At 42.9% G+C, this 18,122-nt stretch overlaps 1 long non-coding RNA gene across 1 annotated transcript in view; it reads right to left on the bottom strand.

Moving 5' to 3' along the window:
* The window catches only part of LOC108500287, an 87,917-nt gene extending 71,314 nt beyond the window's left edge, over positions 1-16,603 (bottom strand). Inside the window, exon 1 of the long non-coding RNA XR_001875812.1 lies at positions 16,540-16,603. This is a non-coding gene — a long non-coding RNA (uncharacterized LOC108500287). The remainder of the gene's footprint in view (positions 1-16,539) is intronic.
* Positions 16,604-18,122: the final 1,519 nt, after the last annotated feature.

The following is an 18,122-nucleotide window of genomic DNA, read 5'->3' as shown; positions in this document are numbered from 1 at the left end:
TTTACAGTCTCATATGCTGGGTTCCCATATTGCCAGTGTCAAAATTTATGCCTTTTTTCAGCAATATGGTTGCCATTGCCAGCACCACACTTATAAATGCCAACTGTAATTAAAATCTGGCACCTTATACAAGCATTAAACATGCTTAACATGTTTAAAGATTTAAAAAAAAAATCTGTATTTTAAAATACTTTTTGCGGCATATGCAGGCTTAAAAAAAAGTTCTTCTTCTGCCAGTTTTAGAAACATCACATAAAAAAAAAAGGTCCAAGTTACTCTGAAAATTGGTCTGTGAAAACCTAAACACTGTGCTAATCTTTCACAGTGGATGCATCTGATGGCAAAACCTGGATTTTCACTTGAAGGGTACTACAAAGAAATAGAAATAGCATATTTAAAAATCTGGAGCCTGGAGAGACAAACAGAGCAGGTAACATGTAGCCTTTATCTCAGCATCCTTTATACTGGCTGTTACAGTTCAATAAACACATAAAGCCTCATCGCTGTCACGGTGAATGCCCAAGCAGGATTGTGGACCCCAGAGTCCAATGAGGGAGACTGCAGATCATGCAGAGAGGAACTGAGGCTGGGATGAACACACAGCCTGTTCATCTTAGTAGTTTTGGGGACGCAAACATGATCATCTATGTTCTTCATCCAAAGACACACCCGTCTTTGCTACATCCCTGTGCCTCCAGCAGTGAGCAGTGGGTTGGATGGTCAGTTAAGAGAAATCCTCTCCTGGGCTTGTCAACGAGAGAAGCAAGTGCTTAGCAGGAGGCTCCTGGAGACTCAGAACATACAGACAACACAAGTGCTACCTTGGGAAATAACCGTGAGGAGAATGGGGATCTGGTAAAACAGCACATTATACCCAGCAAAACTTTCAATCATAAATTCCTTTTCTACTTACTAATAGGTGACTTCTAAGTTACACAGCAGGTTACTTCAGCAGGTCAGCTGTTATATTTAACAGCTGTTAAATTTGTCTTATGGACCTGCTGAAGACGAGGAACCCAGGTTCATGAGAGCTTAAAACCTAAAGAAGCTACCCAAGCACACAGCAGCAGAAATACTACAGTGTTGGAGCACCCCAAGATTTGCTTCTTGGTCTGGCAGCCCTGCACCAAGCACTTGTCTCTACTATCCTGGCTGTTCATCCTGGCTAGGAGGAGAAGAAGAAGAGTCAGCCAGTCCCACTGTCAAGTAAACTGTTGGAGAAGGACCACCTCACGGAAACTCACCACCACTGTCAGACTCTTGTTTGTGGGGGAACTGCCAAACTGTCATTTTAAATAGTTAGCACAGAAAGCTGTGTTTTTTCTAAGCAATTTGATGAAAGGTTATGAATTGGCATTTACAGGAACAGCTTCCAACATGACCAGCAGATGGAGAAGAATCACGATGGTGTCTGTCTCAGTGTTTGAGACACCAAGGACCAACAGCAGCAGGACTCAGAATCTTTGTAGCAAAGACATAGTGACCGAGACACTCTCCACCCTGTCCTCCGTACTTCATTCTGCTGGTGCCTGAAGCAATGTTTTTCTCATGATCCTATCAGCAGAAGAGGTAATTAAATTTCATTGTGGGGTGTCCCATATACCAAATGTTTATGGACAGGATTGAAAATTGTATCTTCACATTTTCTTGACATCGCGCTCTTGGCTGAATTTCTGAATGCTTATGTTAAGCTTGCATTGATATTTATGTTCACTTGTACGTACCTCAGTTATTGATTACTTCCAGCAGAATTAAATCTTTCAAACTACTTATCTTAAAGATAATGAATTAAACTACAGAGTGGGAAACTTTGAGTTAAATAATTAATTTGAATCTTGTTTACCCATTTAAAGGTTTTAGTTATTTTCTTGGAGAAAGGTTAATTCTCAGTTTGTAACCACTGAAGTATGTTGCTTTGTAACTAAATATAGCTTTTACACTAAATTTGGCACTTCTTATTGCTAGCCAGAAGGACAGAGTAGTTCTGCTGCTATATATTTAAACTTTTCTATACCTCATTATACATTTTTTCAGATTAATTTTACTGTTTTCGTTAGAAAATCATGTATGGCAACATTTTTATTTACTAGTTGATCCCTTTGTGTTTACTTATGATTTATGTTTCTTTAGATGGAAACAAATGCAATTTAAAACGTAATGAGACAGTTTTTCACTTGCATAACACTATCTGAAAGAGGCTAGACTAAAAAAATTGTGATTAGATTTAAATTTGATCTATTAAAGTAACTCTGTATTAGCTAGAATTAGCACCAATCTAGTATTTTGTCTTAATATCCTTCAATATTATAGTGTTAGCAAATCTAATCCTCTCATAATTAGCTTTTATTCACAGATTGGTGTAGAAGAACAAGCTTTTCTGCTTCTTTCAACTCCCATTTGGTCACGTTTGAATAAATTAGTCATTTAACTCAGCTAATTGAATATATTGAAGAAAATATTCTCTTGGTACTTGCAGAGGAGGCTATTGATCTCAAAGGCCAACACAGTACTTCAAACACTTCGGGTTTCCAGAGTTTAGGCATTGACTTTCATCAGCTGAATGGTTTGATCCACATCCTGGAAGCACTGTTTCTATTTGGTTTGGGGGGGTGGTGGTTATGACTTAAACAGACTACAATAAGCTTAGGCCTTGGCATAATTTTAATAGACAAATTTTTAAGAAAAAATACACTCAGCATACATTCTGAAAACTGTTTTTCTTATTTATTTCTTGAGCACAAAGTTTTTGCCATCTCACCAACTCAGGGTTCAGCTCTTTGCTTATCATTTAGTTCCAGAATTATTTTTTTTAATTGAGGAATGTGCCAGCATTACCATTACTAGTGGCAGAAAGCAGCAACACCTACATCTCAAATATTTTATATAAAAATGCCAGAACATATATATTTTTATCAGTTGCAAAACAGGCTGGAAGTGGTCTGAAAAAGAAACTGGCAGTGTCTAAAGTGTTAAAAATCTTCAGTGTCTTTCTCTTCTAAACTAATTCCCTTCATGGTTGTTGAGTGAAGACATCCTGCAGACACCACACTCCACACTGCAGACCCCACCGTGCATTGCAACAGATCCATCAGGCAGGGGGTGAATATTCCAGTCTCTGAAGTCAAGGCCTCTCAACATATTTGCAGCCTACAGTACCAAAAAGGTCCAAACTGTTGCTGGTTTCCCCCAACAAGTTTACACTTGGTTCGAAACCATTTAATTTTGCCACTACCATTGCATAACGAATATGTCATTTTATACAGTCACAATAATAAACAATACAAAAAAAACAATAAACCATCACATCTTTTATTTTCATTTTTTATATTCTGACGTTCATCAGTTGTGTTTTAATGTTAATAAATCATTTTCCAGGCAAAAGTGGTCAAAGAAGTTGATTTTGAAAATCCAACAGCTGCCCAAAGAAATGCAGCCCTTTGACAGCATATTCCTTTCCTAGTTTATCTTGTTCAGTGGGCTGAGTTCCTGTGGGATGACATTCTGCTAATAAATAGATGATGACAGTGACATTAAAGACAAAGTTGACTTAACTGAGCTCTGTTATATAATTTCAGATATACTTAAAGAAAATCTATCATGACTGCATAAAGACAATTTTATTTTAGAAATTAAAAATCTGGAAATGCCAAGTCAGCTTTCTCACTTGGAACATGACTTTGTGCAATCACTCTGCCACTGTGTTTTCCTTTCCTTTTTTTTTTTTTTAAATTCCTAGGGTATAAGACATGGGTTTATCCATTCCAAATTACTGAATCTAGACAAGCTTTTCCCTATTTTAAGGTTCCCTATGGGAATGAAAAACAACTAGGAAATGCCACACCACTTTTTAGTAAGCAATTTTCATTTCTTTCCAACATTCATTTGAAGCAAGGCAAGAATTCTGGGCTTGAGAATGCTCATACAGGAAGGAAGGAGCACTGCTCCAGCTCTCTTTGTCAGAAAAAGTAAAGTATGTGGGTGGAAAGGAGCCCCTTTGATTTTTAGCCTTAGAACGCTCTATATCATCAAAAGCTCTGTACCTGCAGACAGAAGTGATCCAGTGCAACCAAACTTCTAGAGAGCTGAAGAGTTTATATGGACCCAGCCTTGCAGGGAGGAAAGAAACTTTTCCTCCTAAAATGAGACTCTTCCTCCTTAGGTAGGGAAAGGAAGGAGAAAGGCCATTTCAACCTGTAACCTCTCTGTAGAACACCACAGCCTTTACCCTAAACAGTGGGCACTGTTTAGCACACTATGCTTCATGTGTTTTGGGAGTAAGGAAGTAACTGGTGTAAACTGGTGAACAGACAGCACACATGTCAAATGGTCATCCACACTGAAAGACATGGATATACTTAAGGCATGACAAAAGTAAAGAAACACATGGCAAGAGAGCGTCTCTCAGATTGAAAGAGTACCATGACTGAGAAAATGCAGTTAACCAACAGCGAAAACAAAAGTGGGGGGGAAGAAACCCGGACGAGCAGAGATCAGCATCCTGGAGCAACCCACTGAAAGAGATGGAGATTTTTGGCATCCATCTGCCTTTTGCAGAGCAGTGATTGGCTTCACCAAAATTTGGCTGCCTGGCTTCCATACAGCATGTGAATGTACCTTGCACAACAGCCTGCTGGGCCGACAGGTATATAACAGCATATGAAAGAGGTCAAAAGAAATAAAATCCAGATAGAGATGACTTTCCCCTGGAAGATGAACTTTGTTGACACACCACCATTAACTTTCAGAACCTCATTCAAAAAATAACTACAGAAGATTCCCGCAAAGACAAAACTGCAATTCAAGGAAAGGATCAGTTTAGGAGGAAACCATAGAATTATGCTTTCTGGTAGGTGTGATATCTGAACAAGCCAGGCTAAACTAGATAAAATGCCATTCATTTTGAGACAACCTCTCTTGCAGCAGGCCAACCGCAGCAGGTTATCCTGTAGCACCAGAAACACCAGCGTCACAATGTGTAAGAAAACAAAGCCTCTGATTAAAAATGTCATTGCATATTTTCATTATTTATGGGTACTGTGAAACACGTATCTCAAGGAGTAAGTCAAAGTAGGGCACAAATAGAACACGTGTCTTTGGAAAATCATGTACTACCTCTTCTACACTGCTTCTCTGGTGAAGCCCTGGAAAAACTCAACCACGTGGGTCTTGGGCCAAGTTAGCACATCAGGAGAGAGCGCCATCCCATGCTGAGTTGTTTAATATGATGTCACACCTCTTTTTCTGTGAATGAAGCTAGAAAAATATTTATTTCATGTTTTGAAATCTGTCTGGAGGAGAGAAGGACTCAAGAGCAGCAGTCCCTGCTCAGAGCACCCTGTTTCATTTGACTGCGGTGGGTAAGTAGCAGTTTGTTTATTACTCAGTGGATGTTTGCTGGTTATGGTGAAACTACCAGAAAGGTCAAAAACGTGACTGTGTTTGCAAATTAAACTGCCTTCACAAACTCATGATTATTATTCATCTGCTCTAGGTTGAGACAGGGCTATGTGGAAAAAATCTTGGATTTCTGTTGTCACTGAAGCTGCTGTGTCATGAGCAGAAACCTCAGGCTGCAAGAGGCGGTGCCCAACTGCAAATTTTTACAAGCCCTAATTCTCACACTGTACCTAAAGTTTAAAAAACTGAAGATGAATTACATGTTTTGTTTTGCACAATGCCTTTTTGAATTACATCTACTTCCAATACTACTTTAAAGCTCTTTTCATAAAGTTACTGTTGTTCTCACAACTTAGAACACCAAGAATGATTAAAATCTGAATAAATCCCGTTTGTTATTTTCCATAATTTATCTATTTATCTAAACCCATGTGTTCCTTAGGAGAAATGCCAACACGTTCATTCCCTCCTGCCCAAGCAAAATAGAAACACTTTGTATTATATTACATTATATCATAAACTTTGGTAACCAGTATCTCCCTTCAGGAAAAACCACATGTGTTGCCCTCTGCCTTTAACAGGAACACATGGATTCCCACTGGCTGCCATTAAATTTCAGGTTTTAAAACTTGCAAACAAACATATGGTAGAAGTTAAAATTTTGCACTGCTGCTAAATTTGCTGTGTGTACTGCAAGACGATGGTCTGAAACAACCATGTTAACAGTTCAACATTTAAACAAAAATAAACAAATAATTAAAAAAAGCAGGGGGGTGGGAGGATTTTGAGTTTGTATTTTCTGTTACATCTCATTTCTCCTCGTTTAACTATCTGTTCATACTAAGAACATTGCAACCAGCCAAGAATTTAAGTGAATCATATCAGTGAGATAAATTTTGGGACACAAAGCAACAGGAGCCTTTTATTTCTGTTTCAAGCAGTAAAGTTGCTGCAGGGTGAGGTGGGAGCAGGCAGCAAAGCGAGGGGGGTGTGAAGGGAACTAGCCATTAACTTATCAGTTCCAGGCCCTGGCTTTCTAATTGACAACCTCAGGGCTACTTTCATCACTTGTCGACTTCAAACCCACACTCAATTTTTCCTTTAGATAATGATGCAACTATAACATAACGGTGTTTCTGACATATTGCAGCATGTAGCAGTAAGAAGATTTCCTCAGTAGCTTAGTTTAACAGGAAAGGAAGAAAAAACCCCAGCTGTTAAATGGTTTTCACATCTATCAACTTCTCAAAAAACCCCACTCAGTAAGAAAACAAATTTTATACTTCTAGTATGCCAAATACATTATTTGGTACTGACCCAGCCCAAAGCACCTTCAGTACTTTAGTACTGCTAGAGATTTAACAAAAGCCAGTGAATGTTTAAGGCAATAAGTCCACAAAGCATGCATTCATATATAAAGCCTAAATAAAAGAACCCACAAAACCTAGAAATGTATTACAAATTAGAGAACTTACATGAAAAATACCCCCAAAATGTCATTTAAAAATATACTGACAACATGCCATCTAGAAACTTTATGTCCTTTACAAAGAAAATACAGAAATAACAGGAATGCTACCATGAACACATCCCTACAGAAAGCCAGAAAACCCCAACTCCCGTTCTCCCACAGAAATCTGAGTGGTGACTGAAGGCAGCCAGGCCATTTACACGGAGCAAGGTACTCCGGTAAGTATATGCATCACATTTTGACCATAAATTAAAAAAAATACTAAATTTTGTCAAGGAACAGCACGTGCACAGGTAACAAAGCAACTGGTTCTAACATAAATGGCCACATAACTGCCTTTTAACAGTGGATATAAAGGTTTGAGTCCTGCAGTCAATCCTGCAAAGGTCCTAGGGTCATACTAAACTCAGTGCAGCATCTGGGATCCTGAGCACATCAATCCGGGTAACAAAAACAGCATCAGAAAATATCATGGAATAATACCAATACGCTTCTGAAGCATAGCCAGAGCTTCACCAGCTCCTATGCGATTGACATAAGGAGGGATGACAGGTTGGATACCACACTGTATAGCCAGATGCTGCTAAAATTGGTGTGCATAAGCACACAGGTATGGAACTAATACAGATTAATAAAGCAAAGATGCTACAGGCAGACTTGATGAGCAGTCAGCTCTTGTCTTCACTGGAATTTAGGCTTTGATGGCACAAATGGACACCCAAGTAACTTCAGTCACGGGATGTTAATGTGACCACAAACAGCTGGCTTACGTTGGCTGGACTAGGAGAGTTGAGCCCCAGCCATTTAAGATTACAGATACGGATACCTCATTCTGGGTAGAAATTGCTAGACTTTGGTCATAAACTTTAAAATCATGGCTCCAGCTCTTATTTGAGGAGTAACAGAGGAGCAGGTAAGGAAAGCGGTACCTGTTCTGAAAATGAACGCTGGGCTCAGTGCTTCCTTGAGCTGCCTTTCAGGCTTTCTAAGTCCATAAAGCTGCAGTATATTGTGAATTTTGCAGATTACACTGCTCATTTAGAGTTGTAACAATCACTTTTATGACTGGGTATGATGGTATATCACCCCTTTTATTTGAAGTGTTGCACATGCTGCTACTCATTCTCAAGCAAAGGTGGCAAGAGTTCTCCCTACAAAATGCCTGGCCTCTGTCAGGGGCAAAGGTCACCAGTTGCAAAATATTACTAAAAGGTCAGGAAAAACTTATTTTATCGCCAAATTAACAGCTCAGCAAAACAGTGGGCTATAGCAAGAAAGATAATAAGCCCAACAGCTGGGCAGTACGACTGATAAGGCTTTTACTGGTATCATTGCTCAGGATGTTTTGGGGTCATTTTGGACAAAAGAGATATCAACACAAGAAGTGTGAAAATCCAGGCTGTTCCATTAACTATTAGAGGCAGGTGTTTTTTCATTTTTTTAAACCAAATCCCTACCACCTTTGCAATTTTGCCACTCCAAAGCTGCAGCCAGCAGTACAAACCGGTTCCCTTTCAGGGTTTCAAGTATGGGTTTTACAAGCCTGTTTTGCCTTCCTGCAGGCACTTCGAGCTTATAAATGGCACCTTTCAGTGTCCTGAATTATGAAGGGCAACTAGTCCTGAATTCTCCTGTCGCTTAATGATCTCACATAAAATGAGGTCCACAAAACTTTTATTACCACTGCAGTTCAAATTTGCAGGTGAAGAACCACCAGGGAAAGGACGCGGACATCTTTTGCTTTCCTAATTTTCCAGGTGCAAGAAAGTTTCCCACTTGGGCTTCAACAATTAGTTAACTCTCAAAGCGAAGCCTGATCTAAATAAAAAGACTGCAGTATGTTACCCTGATAAGGACTGGGAAAATCCATGGGGAAACCACTTGAGAGCAACACACACTAGCATCAAATTTAGGTTCGAAAAAATTTGGGTAAAAAAGACCCTATCTAAGCATTTCTTTATCTATTGCCTTTTGTTTTCCACCTGATTTTATTCACTTATCACCACTAAGCGCATCTGACACTCAAGGATTATAGATAATATTTAATTAAAACATTAATTGGTTACGCCCCAATTCTGGTAATAATATCTAATGTCTGGAAAACACACTGCACCTCAGCAGTATGAACAAAAAGTCAGAAGAAAGTCTTTCTGAAAAAAGAAAGGATTTAGTTTGTCACAAATTACTTCTGCATTTATATAAAGATTTAACGATTCATGGCATGCCAAATACAGTGCTAATGAGCTTTGGGTTGTGTTTTTCATTTTTGTTTGATTTTTTTTCCTGCTAAAAACAATTACTAGAGGCCATTCAAATGCCACTGCATAAACCAGGAAACCTAGTAAAACTGTAGGTAAAATTGGCATTTTGTTTCAAGTGCGGCTCAGGAGTCCAATTCACTTGTTGGCGAGCTGCATATTTCAAATAGCACTTACATTTCATCCAAAAATGCAAGCCAGGTAAAATGCTTTTGAAAACACATTTACCACATTCATTAATGAAAAACAAAAATTAAAGAGTATAAGCTCACCATTTAATTCCTGTCTTCTGAGGATGAACATCTTAGCCTTTCTGCTTTCTTCTCCACTTTCCAATGAAAGGTAAATAAATGAGCAGAAATATAAGCTCTTCATTCTCAGCATCTCTTAGAGGATACACATGCCCATAGGAGCTTAAAAACATTCCTGGAGAGCATTATTAATCCTGCTGCTAACAGCACAGAATTTTTAAAGCTTATTAAAACATTGTCTAGTCATAGACATGCAAGTCTTGCTTTTTCATGACCTGGTTTCAAGAAACAAACAAAAAATTAGTGGAAATTTTGCTAAATTAGCTTTCATTGTTCAGCTGCACGGATCACTTCTCAGCTCAACTCAAACATCATCCTTTTACAACATCCTTGCCATCTACCACATAGAATAGTTTGCTTTGGAAGAGACTTTTAAAAGCCAGCTAGTCCAACCCCCCTGCCATGGTCAGGGATAACTTCAACTAGATCAACTATACCACATGTTGATTCTTCACTCTAATGGAAGCCCTACCTTGAACATGCTTCATCCAGCTCCTCCACCTCTGCCTTTGGACCTAGGAATACTTTCAGAAACTGAAAATAATTCAAGCTGCCTTTTACACAGGGTGTAGTACTCCTGCCTGGCTGCAGCCAAGCTGTTGCCCATTTACACCACTGCAATTCAAGCCACTATTAATCCCCTGGACTTCAGTCTTCCAAGTAACATGTGCATTATTCCAAAGGCTTTCAGATGACTTTTTAACTGCAAACATCTAGGAAATAGAAATATAACTGTGATGAGCTAGTCGTGTTATGTCCATATTCAATATTTCCCCTCCTTTGAAGAGCATTTCACCAACTTAACAAAAACCATAAAAACTAACATAAGCCTCCGACCCAACAGACTGAGCAAATGCAAGGTATTCACACTAACTAACCCTGCTCTCCAGTTCAGCCCCCCTCCAAAATCCCACTGACAATATCAAGAGTGGGGAATCAAACCCCTTTATTACTGAGTCCACTGCAGATAAAGCAGCAATTGTGCTTATACAGTATTGGAAGTGTAGCTACAACATAGCGTGACAGCTTGTTAGTGTTGAAAATATATAAGCTCTTTGTAATTGTGCCTTTGGAATGCCATCTGTCTTGAATTAACGTCCACCTGGGATCATGTTTCGATGACCAATATGGACAGATTACTGGAACTTTAAAACCTCGCTTTCTTTGTAATTGACATTTAAACTGTTTGAAGTTTCTCATTAAGTCCTTTTTTACAAATTAGGTGCAGATGTATAAAGCTAAAAGTACAGTACTAAGGGAAATTAGGTCACCTGAATGCTCAATAATAAAATGTATCAACTGTTTAAGTGCAATGAGTACATTAAAATTTAGAGATCAACTTTATGCCTCAAATTCTTCAAAGTTTCATCGTTTCCCTTTCATTGCTGCAAAGCCCCTGATGCCAACCATTTTTAATTAAAAAGGCAGAGAAGAAAGCAGGTTTGGCCCCTCAGCCCATGGAACTGAACAACCCTGGCCCATGAAGAGTTAGAGAAGGCAAGGCAGGCAGTCAACAGTGATGCCCATTTCACAGGGACAGGCAAATCCTATTTACACCAATGATGACGGGAAATTTAAAGGGCATAGGGAGACTTGAGAAGTAAATATAGGTCCAATGAGAAAATAAGGGAAAAATATGAAGGGGATTTATTCAACATCCAGGGGCTCAGTAACCACACAGCTGACCTCCACACCCATTTGCAGTCGAAGTTCTCCAGACCTGATGCACTCCTTGGCCTCATGGGGCAGGAGAAGGAAATGTGAAAAAGGCAGTGGCTGAAGAAACACCTCCATGCACAGCCTGGCTAACAAAGTAAGTGAAAATTGAGTATTTCCCCTTTCCAAACAAGGAGATACACAGGGCTTCATCAGCAGAAACCCTACAAAGCTCTTAGCATCAAGGGGCTTCTGCCTGCTAGAATGGCTCTTAAGAAAAGAGACTTCAAGTACAGCAGCCCAATCCCCCCAAAAGGTATGAAAACCCCAGGGACCCCACTCACCCAGCCTTTATGAGTAGCCAAGAAATACTGCACAAGTGAGTGAAGGCTCAATGCTGGAAGGTACCAAGGACCCACCAAGGGAACATGCACCCTCTTTTTTCATACAGGGCCACCACGCAGGGGTGGCATTGGACCTCAAGATGCCATCCTGCAGTTGGCAGTGTTTAACTCAATGCAATCACACACACAGGTTTGGTGGAAGGTCTGTTAAGCCTCTCTCACAGAGAAAGGTCTCCCAGGATAAATTAGGGCACCACCTACATAAAATGCACAAATTCAAATCCTTTTGGCACCACAGCTAGTATGTCCATTCTTGAAATGACACCAGGATGTGTGGCCTGGCTCTCTGCTTGCAAGTGTGGAGGTGTGATGGAAGAAGCAGACCTCTCTTAGAAGCTGGTAAACGAGATGAACACACTGTCAAGCAGATCTCTTTTTGTTTGCTTAGAATAAATACATTGTCTCCCCTTAAGCCGAGTGTCTTCAATACCACCACTTATTACAATGATTTTTAAAAGCTTTTCGGCTCACATTTCCTTATAACCCTATTCTGGTAAGGTACTAAAACTCTTTGCAATAGAAGTGTAAACTTTCAGTTGGACATGTTTTTGCTGCTTCTGATAAACACCTAAGCAACTTTGCTGTGAAACTGTCCATGCTTCTGTTTGCAAGATGAACAGCAGGTCTCCACTGGTATCAGAACATGAGATTCTGGTTTTCTCATCCACAGGTTCTTTCTCCAATGCTCCTACACATCTTCGGTTTAAGGAAGAATTCAGAAAAAAAAGGTATATTTTTAAAAGAAATAAAAATTGAAGCAGCCATATGTAAGCAAACTGCAACACCTGGGAGAGAACAAAACCTGGCCAATATCATACAGCAAGATAAAAACATTTCCCAGGAGAGGACAGTGCAATCCATTTGCAAAAGGAATGAGATAGAGGAGTAATGCATTTCCCACGCATACTGAACAAGAAAGGCTTCTAAGCAAAATGTATTTGTAGCCAATTCTGTTTTGCTCCCGTATTTTACAAATACCAACTTTCATTTGGGCAATGAGTTTGCAAAGGTAGGACCATGCAGGACTGTCCAGAACAGCGTAAGCTTTAAGCAGACTAGTTGGGGTGCCAGTGGTGATTGGCTGGACATGCTCAGCTTTGCACCCTGCTTCTCATTAGCATTAATTACCCATCATCATACCTCTGCTGCTGCCAGGATGAAAACTGGCTCAGGTAGTAGTTTCACAGTCCTTAAAGCTGAGTATGGAGTTGCCAGAGTGCACAATGGGGAGCTTATTTTGCTCCCATGCCTTTCTGCCAAGGGCAGAGGAGAGCAGAGACCTGGTTCAGCAGAAAGGTGGAGCAGAGCAAACAGGTAATACCTCCTTTGCTGTAAGTCCTCCCAGTGTAATTTTAACCTGCCAAAACTGTTTGAGCGAATTTGAAACACCAGAGCTAGGGCTCAGTTTTGTAATGTGCTGTGCCTGCCCTAGCAGCAGTGGCTGATGAAAGGCTCCATCCTGCACGCTCCCTCACACATGGCCTAGCAATGGTGGTTGAAAGGTAAACTGAGGCTCCATCAGGAACATCTCCAGAGAGAGGATCACAACGCCAGGGACTTGATTAGCAGTGTTCAGGGTGTCCCCTCCCTCCCCAGTGTGAGCTACTATCAGGTTCTCACCTCACTAGCAATCCGACAGTATTAGTTTAGGTGAACCAAAGTGACCTTGTAGAAAAGCAGATTGTGTAGAAACATCTCAACAATTCTCCCAGATAAAGTGGTTTTATCACTAGAAAGTCACACTTCCACATAATTTTCACCCCGAGGCCATAATCTCAAAAGACACACTTAAAAATGTGTAGAACATAAAATGAGTGATTTTTTTGATAGAGGTTCAGGGAAGAAATGCCTCACATACACATCACTTTATTGATATTCTTTGTCATAGCTCTACACACACCGAGCAGGATCAGCTACTGGTAAGGACCACGATTCATGTCTTTCCATTTAAACGTTTCAACAAAAAATAAAAGTATTTCACAAGTAACAAAGGGGTACCCTTTAATTTGCTAGAACAATTTCAGCTCCCATTGCATTAGCACCCTCCAGTGTCCAACCCATGAAAAATGTCTTCACTAATTTGCCAAGCAGACACAAAACTTGGAGCATGAAACACAAGAAAGAGAAGTGGTGGATTCCTCAGAGGGAAGATGGCAATCAGGGATGAGAGAAGAAACTCCCAATGATAGAAATTTTAAATGACACTGGCGCAGTCCCTAAACAAGATCTGACAGGGGGTTATTACTCTTTTCAGGCTCCTTTGTTCCTAGCAGGCATGCTGGTATCAACACACTCTATGTGCCCACACTGTATATTCCATACTCTGTAGTGTTCCACTGAGATGTGGACACCGTTTTTGATAGATTTAGTACAGGCATGTGGATATGGATCTGCCTGGAATATGCCATGTAAATGAATACCTGTAAAAACCCCTCTTGTACATGGGTGTAGCAGAAGTGCCCTTGGCTTGCTGAGGGCACACAGGTGATCATGCTTACATGTGCAATGCTCTTCTCTTGCAGCATAATTGCCAAGCAAAGAGAGAATCCTTCACAAAGATCTGTCAGCAAGGAATTTTTCATAGTTAATGTTTACATTGTCTTTAAAAACACATTGGAAGCTCTTGACAACAACAGAAAAAACCAGCTGCATTTGTTATTAAAAAACAGCTGATGGTTAAAGTTAAAAAACCAGCAGGATTTTTAACTTTTTCCAACACGACAAAAATCTTTCACAGGCAGGGAGAGCCTTTCAGTAGGCTCTGGAACATTGCAAATAATCAAAAACAGCTCTGGGCACCATACGCTGCACCTGCCTGATAATGACATAAATACTTGGTCCACATTTTCAGGGCAGCACTGCCCAGCAATTTCACAGGGGCAGCAACATCCAAGTGAAGAGAGAATGGCAGTGGCTGGAAAGGGCAGCTGCACTACATTGGAGGTACCTGCTATAATTAGGGTCCCAGCCCAACATGGCAGTGAGCACTGTAGGACCCAGGCACCACCGTCTGGACACAGTGGCACCTGCCAATTCCTGCTAAAGATCAGGAAGCTGCTAATTAAATCCAACCAACATGTTCAGCTATTGCTGACATTTGAAGTTGTTCCTGTATTTTCTCTCCCCACTGCACACAGCCACATGGATGCCTAGCTTAAAGGTAAGCAAGGACTCCTCATGCCTCATCCTGCCCTGGTCTCTGCTGTTTGAATGCCCAAAATTCTGTGGTCTCCACCTGCCCAGTGGCATCTTGCGCTCCACAGAAGCATTGATGACAAGGGGCAACACAGGGAGGCCATAACTTCTTCTGCGAGTCTAGCAGTGGGATTGTGATTCCTTAGCACCACCAGACAAGGAAGCTCCCTCTGACCACAGCTGGAAGAGAGCAGCCTCACCATGGGCATGCAGTCAGCCTCCTCTGCCAGCCCTAAACAGGTGCTATGAACATATAAACGTGATCATCCAATCGCCCTCACACTGTGTAGACTCCTCCTCACAGTATAAATATTCAAAATTCCTCATAGTCAGAAATATCAAGGCATAGTATTTCTGATTCTGCACTAATGTAGGGGGAAAAAAAGGGGGAAAGTAAGAAAGAAAAAGGCATGTACATGCATGCATTGTCTTCAGAAACTGGCTGGATCTTGTGCTAAAGGAGATATGCTGGGAACTATGCAGGACATAGTGGGCAGGAATGGCTGACGTGGATTTTCTGGGCTCTTCACGCTGCTTCTAGCAGAACACAAGGCATTCCAACTGTCCCTGAGGTTCTCCAGGAACACCAGCATCAATATTGCATGTTCCCGGTAACATCTATGTTACAGTTATTATAGACTGCTTAGGCTTTTGTCACTCAACTATGAAATATTTACAGTATTGTGGTCTCAGCAGAGACTGCAAGAATTTAAAGCTTCACTTGATTGCCTTCCTGACATCAGTATTAACAAAAAAAAGTGCTCTAAGTGCTGTTGAAAACTTCCCTTAAATCACTCACTCTGGCAGAAGTCATTCTCTGTCTACAGGGAACATGCAGGCCCACACCTGCAGGCAGAAAGCTGGACATCAAACCTACACAGATCTCCAGGAGGAAGGTGTGGTGAAGCCTTCATCTTACACAGCATACAGCACTCAGAGCCTGATCTTGCAAACTGTCTGGCATGGGGATCCAGTATTTACAGTACAGTTTTCCTAGCATCCTGCAGAAAGTCCAAGCCCTGACATCTGTTCACCCACTCGTAGGAAAGCACCTGGTGATTTTGGTCCCTTGACAAGCAGATGTGTTGCCTACAAACCCCTCCCTCATCCAACCACTGCCATGGCAGGAGCACAGGGTCTCAGCACCGCTCCGGACTCCCAAAGGTCTCCCAAAGGCCAGTATGAGGGATGCTGAGGGGGCTTGGGACAGCCTCGCTTCTGCCCAAACCACAACCAATCCTCAGCAATCCTCAGCTCCATCTAGAGCGGGGGATTGATAGAGGATGCTCTTAAGGAAAGGGGAAAGCCAACTGTGTGGATCCAGCCCGTCTGGTCCCTCGCTTTCCCCTGCGGAAAATGGGGCACGGTAGCCATGTGGAGCCCACTATAATCCAAGGCTGGTTGCAGGAAAGGGAAAGACCCAGGTCAGTTCCCATGTAGGAGCTGCACCAAAGCAGACAACCAGGCACGGGGATTTTGTGTAGCTGGATGAACCACAGTATGGTTTGGGTTAGAAGGGACCTTAAAGACCACCTCGTCCCAACCCCCCTGCCGTGGGCAGGGACACTGTTCACACCAGGAAGCAGATTTCCATTCCTACGTTCCCCGTGCCCGAGCGCCAAGTCCTCCGCCAGCAGCCCCCGGGGCTCCGGCTGTGGGGAGTCGCCGCCGCCCCCCAGTCCTCGGGGAGGCGTCCTCGGGCCCTGCTGCCCCCCCGCCCCGGGCCCCTCGGCTTTCGGGGGATGTCGGGGGGAGACCCCCAAGCGCCGCCTGCCGCCGGGAAGGGGGAGGGGGCGGTCCGGGGGTCCGCCGGCCCCGCCCGCCGCGCGCGCTCCCGCGTCACTCACAGTCTCCGCCTCCCCGCGCGCGGCCCGGCCCGGCAAAGCGCCCGCCACACCGCCGCCATCGCCACCGCCGAGGCCACGCCCCCAGGCTCCCATTGGCCACGGTGGGGGCGGTCCCATGACCACGCCCCCTTCCCCACGTGCACGCTCATGACGTCACCGCGGGGGCGGGGCGTGCGCAGCGGCTGGCCGGGGACGTTCCTGGCGGGAACGCCGGGAATGTCGGCATCACTGTCGCCCCGGCCGGGGGACATCGGGACCGCTCCCGCCTCTCCCCGCTGCTCCAGGGCAACCAACCCACGGGCCGGGCAGGGCAGGAGGGCTTGCGTCCGCCGCAGCTGCCTGTGACTAACCGCCCTTAAGGGGAAGGGAATAACCAGGATCCGTAAATGCTCGTGCTGGAAAGGAACGACAGAAGTCAGAGGGTCCGCAAAAAAACCGCAATTTTTTTAGTAAATTACCCACTTGGAATGGAGATTGATGTGCCGCTGAGCTGCTATCTAAGCAGACGGCGGTGGGCTTTGGATAGAGGGTTAGGGTGAAAGGGAAGAGAGAAGGAAAGGGATGAATTGAAAAGGGAGAGAGGGAAAGAAATAAAGAAGGAACGAAGGAAGGAAGGAAAAGAAAAAGAAAGGAAAGAAAGATAGGAAGAAAGAAGGAAAAAGAAAGAGAGGAAAAAAAGGAAGGAAGGAAAGAAGGAAATCACCAGTCCTGGTTCCAGTGATGGGATGTTTGGAGTTCTGGAGGTGCCTCCTGGACTTGGTGAGGGTATGTTCTTTCTGACGGAGCGTTACTACCGATAATCCTTATTACCAACGATCCCTGGTTGCCTCCACAGCCATCCAGCTATTGGAATTTGAGACGTACACAATGGCCCTTTATCTTCTGGCTTCTGTCAGGGACAGAAGTGGTGAGGTGGTCAGCTGTGCCCAGACAGTGTCTGCTGGCCCGCCGGGATATGCACTCTGGCACAGCAAAACTTACACCTATGACTGTGTTTGTGGTGAGGCTGCTGGAGCCACATGCTTGGGGTAATGCTGGCTGACCCTTAGTGGTGGGTCAGCCTGTGGCTGCAGCAGAGGCCTTTGGCACAGATGCCCCCAGCTTCAGGGGTCAGTTCTGGCTGGGATGCTCCAGCTCCGTACCTCTCAGTGTGGGAATTACTGCCATGAGTGGGAGTAGTTGGTTCTTGCAGAGGATAAAGAGCTGAGACCAAGGGTAATGTATGAAGTAGCAGCGGAGGGGTCAGGAAGGAAATGAACTTGAGAAGAGGGTCCTGAAAATGAAACAAGGATTCTGATTATCTTTTCCATCAGTCCAAAACTGGACTGAGAATATGATTTTCCTTGCTGTGCTTGAATGTGCAGGAGGCCACAAAGCATAGTCCCAGCAAGCTCCTCCAATACTGTCGATATTTCAACCAGGTTTTCTAAAGACAGGAGCTTGGATCATGCCACCCTCTCTGTCCTGTCATCTGCCATCCCCACCCTCCCACAACCGCTGAACACATTGCCCACTTTGGACCAAGTCTGGCCACGTGAGAGACATCCCCAAGGCACTCAGATTCTACTGCTTTTATAAAACAG

This window comes from Lepidothrix coronata, unplaced genomic scaffold (genome assembly GCF_001604755.1).
Source record: "Lepidothrix coronata isolate B3197 unplaced genomic scaffold, Lepidothrix_coronata-1.0 Scaffold88, whole genome shotgun sequence".
In the NCBI taxonomy this organism is placed as follows: Eukaryota; Metazoa; Chordata; class Aves; order Passeriformes; family Pipridae; genus Lepidothrix; species Lepidothrix coronata.
This window is presented reverse-complemented; position numbering and strand designations above follow the sequence as displayed.